General features: G+C 31.6%; 1 long non-coding RNA gene across 2 annotated transcripts in view; it reads right to left on the reverse strand.

Moving 5' to 3' along the window:
* Positions 1–1,913: 1,913 nt before the first annotated feature.
* The window catches only part of LOC114579878, a 22,576-nt gene continuing 16,902 nt past the window's right edge, over positions 1,914–7,587 (reverse strand). Inside the window, exons 2-5 of one of the 2 annotated variants that reach the window (XR_003701100.1) lie at positions 4,001–4,141; positions 3,845–3,910; positions 2,364–3,743; positions 1,914–2,214 (exon numbers count right to left, since the gene is read on the reverse strand). This is a non-coding gene — a long non-coding RNA (uncharacterized LOC114579878). Of the gene's footprint in view, positions 3,744–3,844; positions 3,911–4,000; positions 4,142–7,587 lie in introns of both variants that reach the window. The other variant, XR_003701099.1, reaches the window with a different exon arrangement.

Below are 7,587 nucleotides of genomic sequence, written 5' to 3' on the forward strand. Positions count from 1 at the left end.
GGTAGATAATGATCATGGAGAGTGGACCATTGTCAATAGGAGGAGGAGATCTAATAATGTCACAATTGGAAATAGAACACAAGGCAATTATAACAAGGGAGCTGCTCCGACTATTGTTACAAAATCTGTATGGAGGGAAGTTATTAAAGACCAAAATAAAACAGACATGCATGCTATGGAAGAGGATTCTAATACAGGTACCTTTGGTTTGACGGAATCATTGACTCAAGAGGTTGAACGTAGAGTTTTGGGCAAGGTACTGGTTAAGGTGGAGCAGGGAATGGATGGTATTTCTGATAGGAGTTTAAATGATCCAGGCGGTTTGGTACAACCCATGACACAGAATTGTAACATTCAGGAGTCTAGTGGTTTGCAAATCATGGAAGATCTAATGAGGAGTTGTGTGTCTTCAGAGAATTTGATGAAATCTAGTTCTCATACGTTGGCAAGGAGATTTAAAGGGAATAATAATGGTTCTGTGGTTTCTCCAGCTCAACTCTTGGCTCCCAAAATTCTAAAGTTTTCAGATGGGAAAACTAAGGTAGTGAAGCCGAGGAGTAAGGAGAATAGAGATACTAAAGTCCGAATTAACAATGTATTAAAACGAATTGGTCCCTTACAAAAACTGCCTGGAATAAGGAGAGGGAAAGCTGTAGAGGTTGATTTGGCTACATCTTCGATGGAACAGTTTGTAACTGTTGTTGATAAAACTGATGGTTCTTCTATTGAAAATTTTGTTAATGTTGTTCATAAAACTAATGGCAGAGTGGATTGTGATGTTGATTTGGTTAGTGCTGCTGGATTCCAGGGGCTAGGAGATAATGTTAAATATTTGAGTGGAGATGTGGAAAAACCTGATAGAAGTAAGGGTATTGATGTTGAAATGTGTGTGTGTGTGTGTGTGGGGTGAAACAAGCATATTTAAAGGTTTATAATGTTGCCTTAGTCTATGAAATTAAGACTAAAATTCACAGTACTAAGCAAGACATACTCTTTCAATAATTGAGTATTATAATACAACAAGAACAACAAGCCTTTATCCCAGTACGTGGGGTCAACTGCATGAATCCTTTTTCTCCATTGTGTCTTATTAAAAGTCAAATTCTCGTTTAAATCTAATAGAGAAAGTTCATTTCTATATATATATATATACTAGTAAAATGCCCGTGCACGCACGTGAATATTTTTTTTTCAAATAAAACAAATATATATCCAATAAAAAGTTACTTTATGACATGATATATGATTGATATTTAAGTATTTATGAATATTACATGCAATATTTCTATATATTTGTATATGATTTATACATAATCAATATGCATATAAATTTGTATTAGTCTTCACAAACAATAGTTTGAAGTGTTTCAAAATAATAATGTAATATAAATGTATATGTATATGATGCACGTGAATAAAATTTTAAAAAATAATAATGTCATTAAAATTAAAATAAAATAATTTATGATATGCTTTATCAATGATATTAAATTCTATATTTATATTAAATACAATATTTGCTTGCATATGTATAGATGATTTATGTATAATCAATATATATGAACTGGTATTAAATTTGAAATATACTAAAAAAATTTAGATGAAAAATTTAAAAAATAGGCTTATGTTTAATGGGAGGGGTTTGTAATTTATTGATGCTAATATGACATCCATCATATAACTAAATTAGTTACTTAAAATAAAAAAGTAAGTCTATAAAGTAACATTACCTGTAAGAGCTAAAATTTATCAGACAAATAATATTGAATGATTACTATGAGAAAGACAAACAATTAGCAACCAATCAAAACTCATGTAAATTGAATTAAGATAGAAAAAAAAATAGTTTATAAGATACATCTTTCATATATGAATGGGTTTATACAAAAATATAAGAAGATATAGTAATAAAATTAAAAAAGGATAAAATACACATCGCTAAACACATTGGATTTCAAGCATATGAGTTTTACACTGTATTATCAACATAAAATTGAGTATTGAATGCATCATCTTTCTTATGTAACATCTTCTCATACATCACATTAATGAGAACTAATAGAAAAGGATAATTCATACTTATTCCATACCAATTAAATATTACAAATTAAAGAATATTGACATAATGAACATATGCATAATAACTTTGACTTTGGTTTTCCTTGATATGTCTTATTTCTCATGAGGTTATCCTTAACCCAAATCAGTGATCACCTGCGAGAGTATCATAGAAGAATAAAAAGAAGATTAAAAAAAAAAAGAGAGAGTACCATAAAAGAATCAAACAGGATAAAAAATTATGATGAATAGGGAAGCAAATTACCTAAGAACCTTTAGAATTAAGGTTGCAAATGAGGAAATACCTAATGGTGTTGTTGGTTCTCGTGTGAATCCAAGGGGGAATGGACAGTTGTGTTGTAGGTTCTAATCTTCATCGCCAACTTCTTTGTCAAAAGTGAGAGAATTGAACATAGGAAAATGAAACCGAAAGAACAAAATGGTGAGAAATGAGGATATGAAAGGTGGAATGCTATACTCAACAATGGATATAATTGAAGGATCATAAAAATAGCAAAAGACTATATAGCTCTACAAATAATTCAAAATAATACCATTACTCTATGACAACAGTAATTATAAACATGTGAAAACAAAGTCCAAACAATGAAACAACAATAATAACGAAAAAATAAGAGCAATTTAATTGAATTTAAACATGAATATTTCAATCAAATCAATTTTTACTGAAATAAAAAAGAGTGCTCTTAAAGGGCAACAAAAAGATAACCTAGCCTAAGAGCCATAAAAGCTCAAAAGCATCAAGGATAACATCATAATATTCCAAAGAAAAAAAAACACACCTTACACTTTTAAATGCCTTGTTTTGAAAGCATCTTTATATGAAAAATCAAGCTAACTGGTGCTCTTTAAGCCAAATTTCTCTTAACCATGCAAAAATCTTATTCCATGACAATGCATGTAACACATATCAAAGTTCTTCATTATATGAAGAGAAATAGAAGTTTTTAAGAGATTCCTTGGTAAATTTAGATTTTCATATGTTATCATATAATTTATCTTTATCCAACTCATGCATAAATAGGCAATACCACAACTTTCATTCTCATATTCAAGGAACCTAATAAGCATATCTGTTTAAGTAGTTGAAAGAAAATAAGCAAATGTAAAGAGGAATCCAACTAACCTCTTCAACAAGATCTGCTATAGCGGCTCCAAAATTTATCATAATCCATAAAAGAATCATCTAGTGTTTATCCTGGACGATTCTGCTTAAACAACAAATCAACCAACCCTTTTTTGCTTTCCTTGAAACCATCTTCTTAATAGAAGCTAGATTCCCTACCCTGACAGCTGAATGAAGAGGAGTATCCTCTCTCTTTCTTGTCAACTACATGGTCATCTTTTTTCCATTGAAAACTTTGATGCCGCACTGGTGATGAATCCATCTTGATCCCTTCCGGCCACCCAGTGGTGGAGCTAGTTTTTTTTTTTTTGGTGTGGCGCACAAATTATCAATACTAAAACAACTCTCAATCTTTTTCACCCAAATTTGGGACCGGTATCAATGGTTTTAAATTTTTTGTTTGTTACACTTGTTATGCAAAATGATAAATAATATAATAAAAATGTGTACCATCAAAATAACACTGTAAGTTCTAAATTCATATATCTCACATTATATAATATTCATATTTATAATAGTGTGAATCCTCTCCATAATCCTGTAAATCCAGAAAAAAAAATATAATGGTTATAAAATACAGGCATAAGAACTTCAAGAATAAACTTTTAGAGCTAATGGAGAAGGTTAGATTTCCTTTACCTTAACAACAACACACGAGCACGATATGACTTTTCTTGCCTTTCCTTCTGAGTCTATCTTGCACAACTGCAATACTCAAAAATTAGTAACCAAAGGATGATTTATGAGAAAAAATGAATGCATCCACCAATGAAATAAGACAAATACAATATGTACCAGATCTTTGCTGCAAATGAATCATTTTACTTGTTTTCATTGTATACTTCACATTATTCTTGGACATGAAATCGAAAATCTCTAGCCATCCATGTCAAGCTCTGCTAATAGTTCCACATCTTCCTATAATGTCACATCTTCCTATAATGTCAAGAAAATCATAAACTTAATTAGTATAAAATTAAAGGCTAAATTCCATATATATATATATATATATATATATATATATATATACCGATAGAAAAAAATTATAGGAAATTTAAGTCCTTTAATAGTATTCTTTATATCAATTGATAATCTTCAAAACGTTTCCATCATTAAAACTTGACATTAGGCTATTGAGATGAAAATAGATGGAAAGATAATTCATCCATTGGTGGAGTAGTGTAGAGAAGAATTAGGTAAGATACATATTGAAACCCATAATTTATACAAGGAATAAATTAAAAAAGAAAAAAGTGAAAGTGGTAGGACTGTCTGCGATTGGAATACATTAGGTGAGATAACAACGTTTCATCTCAATTGGTGTCGATGATTTTATCTGCCGACATGTTTTCTACCTTGAAACAGGGATCGGCATAGGACTGAGTGGGTTTGGAATCATTTTCTTCTTTGATGAGGTGTTCTTAGCCATGGGGAATGTGAGTGGTCTGCTTAACTTTCATGCCTTTCATTTTCCTTCTTATTTTTCATTCATTTTTTTTTAGGTGGCTCGTTGTTCTTATCTTGGTGAGCTCTCGTTGCAATATAAGAAATTGAAAGAGAATAAATGATAAAGGAATTGAATTAAAGCTAAGTTAAACCCACTTATTTGGTTGAGAAGTTGAGTGAAGAAGTAATGTACCCATGAGATAAACAAAGTTACCTTTCTACTTTATTCCCAAAAACCGACCAAAGCCTAAGTCTGCTAAGATCTCATTTTGTCCTTGATCAACAATATGTAAGAATTGATAATTCATGATGCAAGAATAAGTTAATGTTTAAATTTCAAAGCTCCACGCAAGTAAAAACCCAAAGTAGACTACAATTCTCAAACCAAAAAGAAAATTTTCGGTTGAACATAAAAGAATTGATTGCTTTAAAAAAAAGGAAATTACACAACGATAAGAACCCAATAAAGAAAAAAAAATTATACTGACACTAATTGGACAGGTAATCATGAAGAATACTCTACTAAAATGAAGCATTAAAAAAGATTCCTTTTAAGGTTTCCAGTTTCTTTAGTTCTTTAAGACAATTTTGCTAATTCAATGAGTCAAAATTTACAATTTCTAATGAAAATAGCTGTTGATTCCAAAGCATCATATGTTTTAGCTATTTTATTGGCACGAGCCAACACAAAAATACAGTTAGTCAAATCTATGCAAAACTAACCAAGATTACATTACGACAGGAATAAATAAAAAAATCTACCAGAGAAAACTTTTACAGCTTCTAATCTAATTAAGCTTTATCTCAAATTAAGCCCTTCTAGTGTTACTAAATTGATATTTCTTATGATCAAATGCTAATGCTGCCCCACTTCTTCTTTTAAGAAGCTATGGATATGAAGGTTGGCTTGGCAATGACAAACTGACACTTGGTGGACCACAATGATAATCACGAGTAATGTATGAAACTTAGTGGTTATCCACTTAGCATTACCCTTTTTAAATTCTTCTTCTTCTTCCCCGGTTAGCTTGTGCATAACATAGCAATTTCTATTCGAACGATTTCTAAGAAGTTCAAAAACTGAAAGAAAATTGTGAAATAGCTTGTATAAACAAAGGAATTACATAGAGGAAGAAAAGGTAAAGAAATTTATCACCTCTATTCAACGAACAAGATATTGATAAACAGAAAGTCATTGCATGGACAAAAGAAGAGGTCGGTTCAGCAAAAACATAAAAATCCTTAGGGGATATTTGTTATGAAGATTTATACATGATTAAGGTTAGATTAAGGCCAAATTCAAACAAAGAAAAGGTAAAGAAATTTATCACCTCTATTCAACGAACAAGATATTGATAAACAGAAAGTCATTGCATGGACAAAAGAAGAGGTCGGTTCAGCAAAAACATAAAAATCCTTAGGGGATATTTGTTATGAAGATTTATACATGATTAAGGTTAGATTAAGGACAAATTCAAACCAATATATATATATAAAATTTTTATTTAAAAATGAAATACCAAAAGAGAACCTAAACCCTAAAAAATTCTCCACTTTATATTAAGCAGAGCAGCTCAAGAAATTATCAAATAGCAAACATCAACTCCATGTCCTCCCAAAAAATCATTTCATGGCAGCGCCACGTCATATCTCCCTTCTCCTCCACTTTCTCATCCTCCATGCAGCAAGATCTTGAAAATGAATCAGGCAGCCTAGCTTAGTCCCCTTCCATGTCTCCATCACCTCATATGTTGAGATCAAATGGTAGGAGCCATTAGTCCATTAAGAAGATAATGGAAATGAAGATAAAAATAGCAAAAATAATAGCGATCAAACATGCTTACAAATCTTTCCGGTTCGATAGGAGGCTCGTCAAGCCTAAGACCTTTCGGAGCTTTCAAAGCCTTCGTTCGGCCTTCGCTAGTTGAAAAGAGACAAACCTTGTCCGAAGGCGAAGAAGCTCCTTTTTAATGACTTTTTAAAAATCCTCATGCGAAGCCGACGGGAGGAGAAGAAGGTAAGAAGGAGGAGAAGAAGCATGGCGTTTAGAAAGAGTGGAATGCGAAAGAAAAGCATGGCGGTAAGAAGAGACATAAGTGAAGTTACAAAAATTAAAGAGACCGAAATAATTGAAGAAGAAAAACCTACCGTCACCGTGGGAGGAACTCCGAAAGTTGGCAAAGCCAAAGAGTCAAATAGGCAATTCGTAACAAATTTAGCTTAATAAATAAATATTATATTTACGAAGGAAGCCCAATTGCCGGCTAGAGGAGTGGAAGTAGGGCAAGCGAGAAAGACAGGAAGAAATATAGAAATATTAAGTAACGTAAGGTTGAAACTAAATTATTACAGTGCAGGAAGTTGAATCGAAATTGGTGGCGGTGTAATTAAAAGGAAGGGGATAACAGTAAGAAATTTATTATACATAATAAATATTAAAATTAATGATTTCTGATATTTTTTAGAAATTATAAAATGGATTGAAGGGTCAGGATAAGTTTTTAATGAATAAAATGGAAGGCTAGGATTGTATTTGGGTGGAATCCCAAGCCACTTTATATATTAGTAGTATATATATATATATATATATATATATATATATATATATATATATATATTTTCTTTCTCCCCTCCTGCTCACCGAACTTTATTACATCCAGTGAAAGTAACGCTCCTCTACGTTCGGTTTTAGACCAAAAACAGCGCAATACCGAGTTTTTTTTAAAAAATCTCGGTACAAACTCGGCCTGCTCACTATCATTTATCTCTTTTTTACTCTTTAATATGTCCTTATTGTCTCTCTTCTCTCTCTCTCTCTCTCTCTCTCTCTCTTTATCTCTTTATCTATTATATTCTTCTCCTTCACTCACTCTTTATCACTATCTTCTCTAATCTTTCTATTTTCATTCTCTATGAACCACACACACACACACACA

Source organism: Dendrobium catenatum, unplaced genomic scaffold (assembly GCF_001605985.2).
Source record: "Dendrobium catenatum unplaced genomic scaffold, ASM160598v2 fragScaff_scaffold_674, whole genome shotgun sequence".
In the NCBI taxonomy this organism is placed as follows: Eukaryota; Viridiplantae; Streptophyta; class Magnoliopsida; order Asparagales; family Orchidaceae; genus Dendrobium; species Dendrobium catenatum.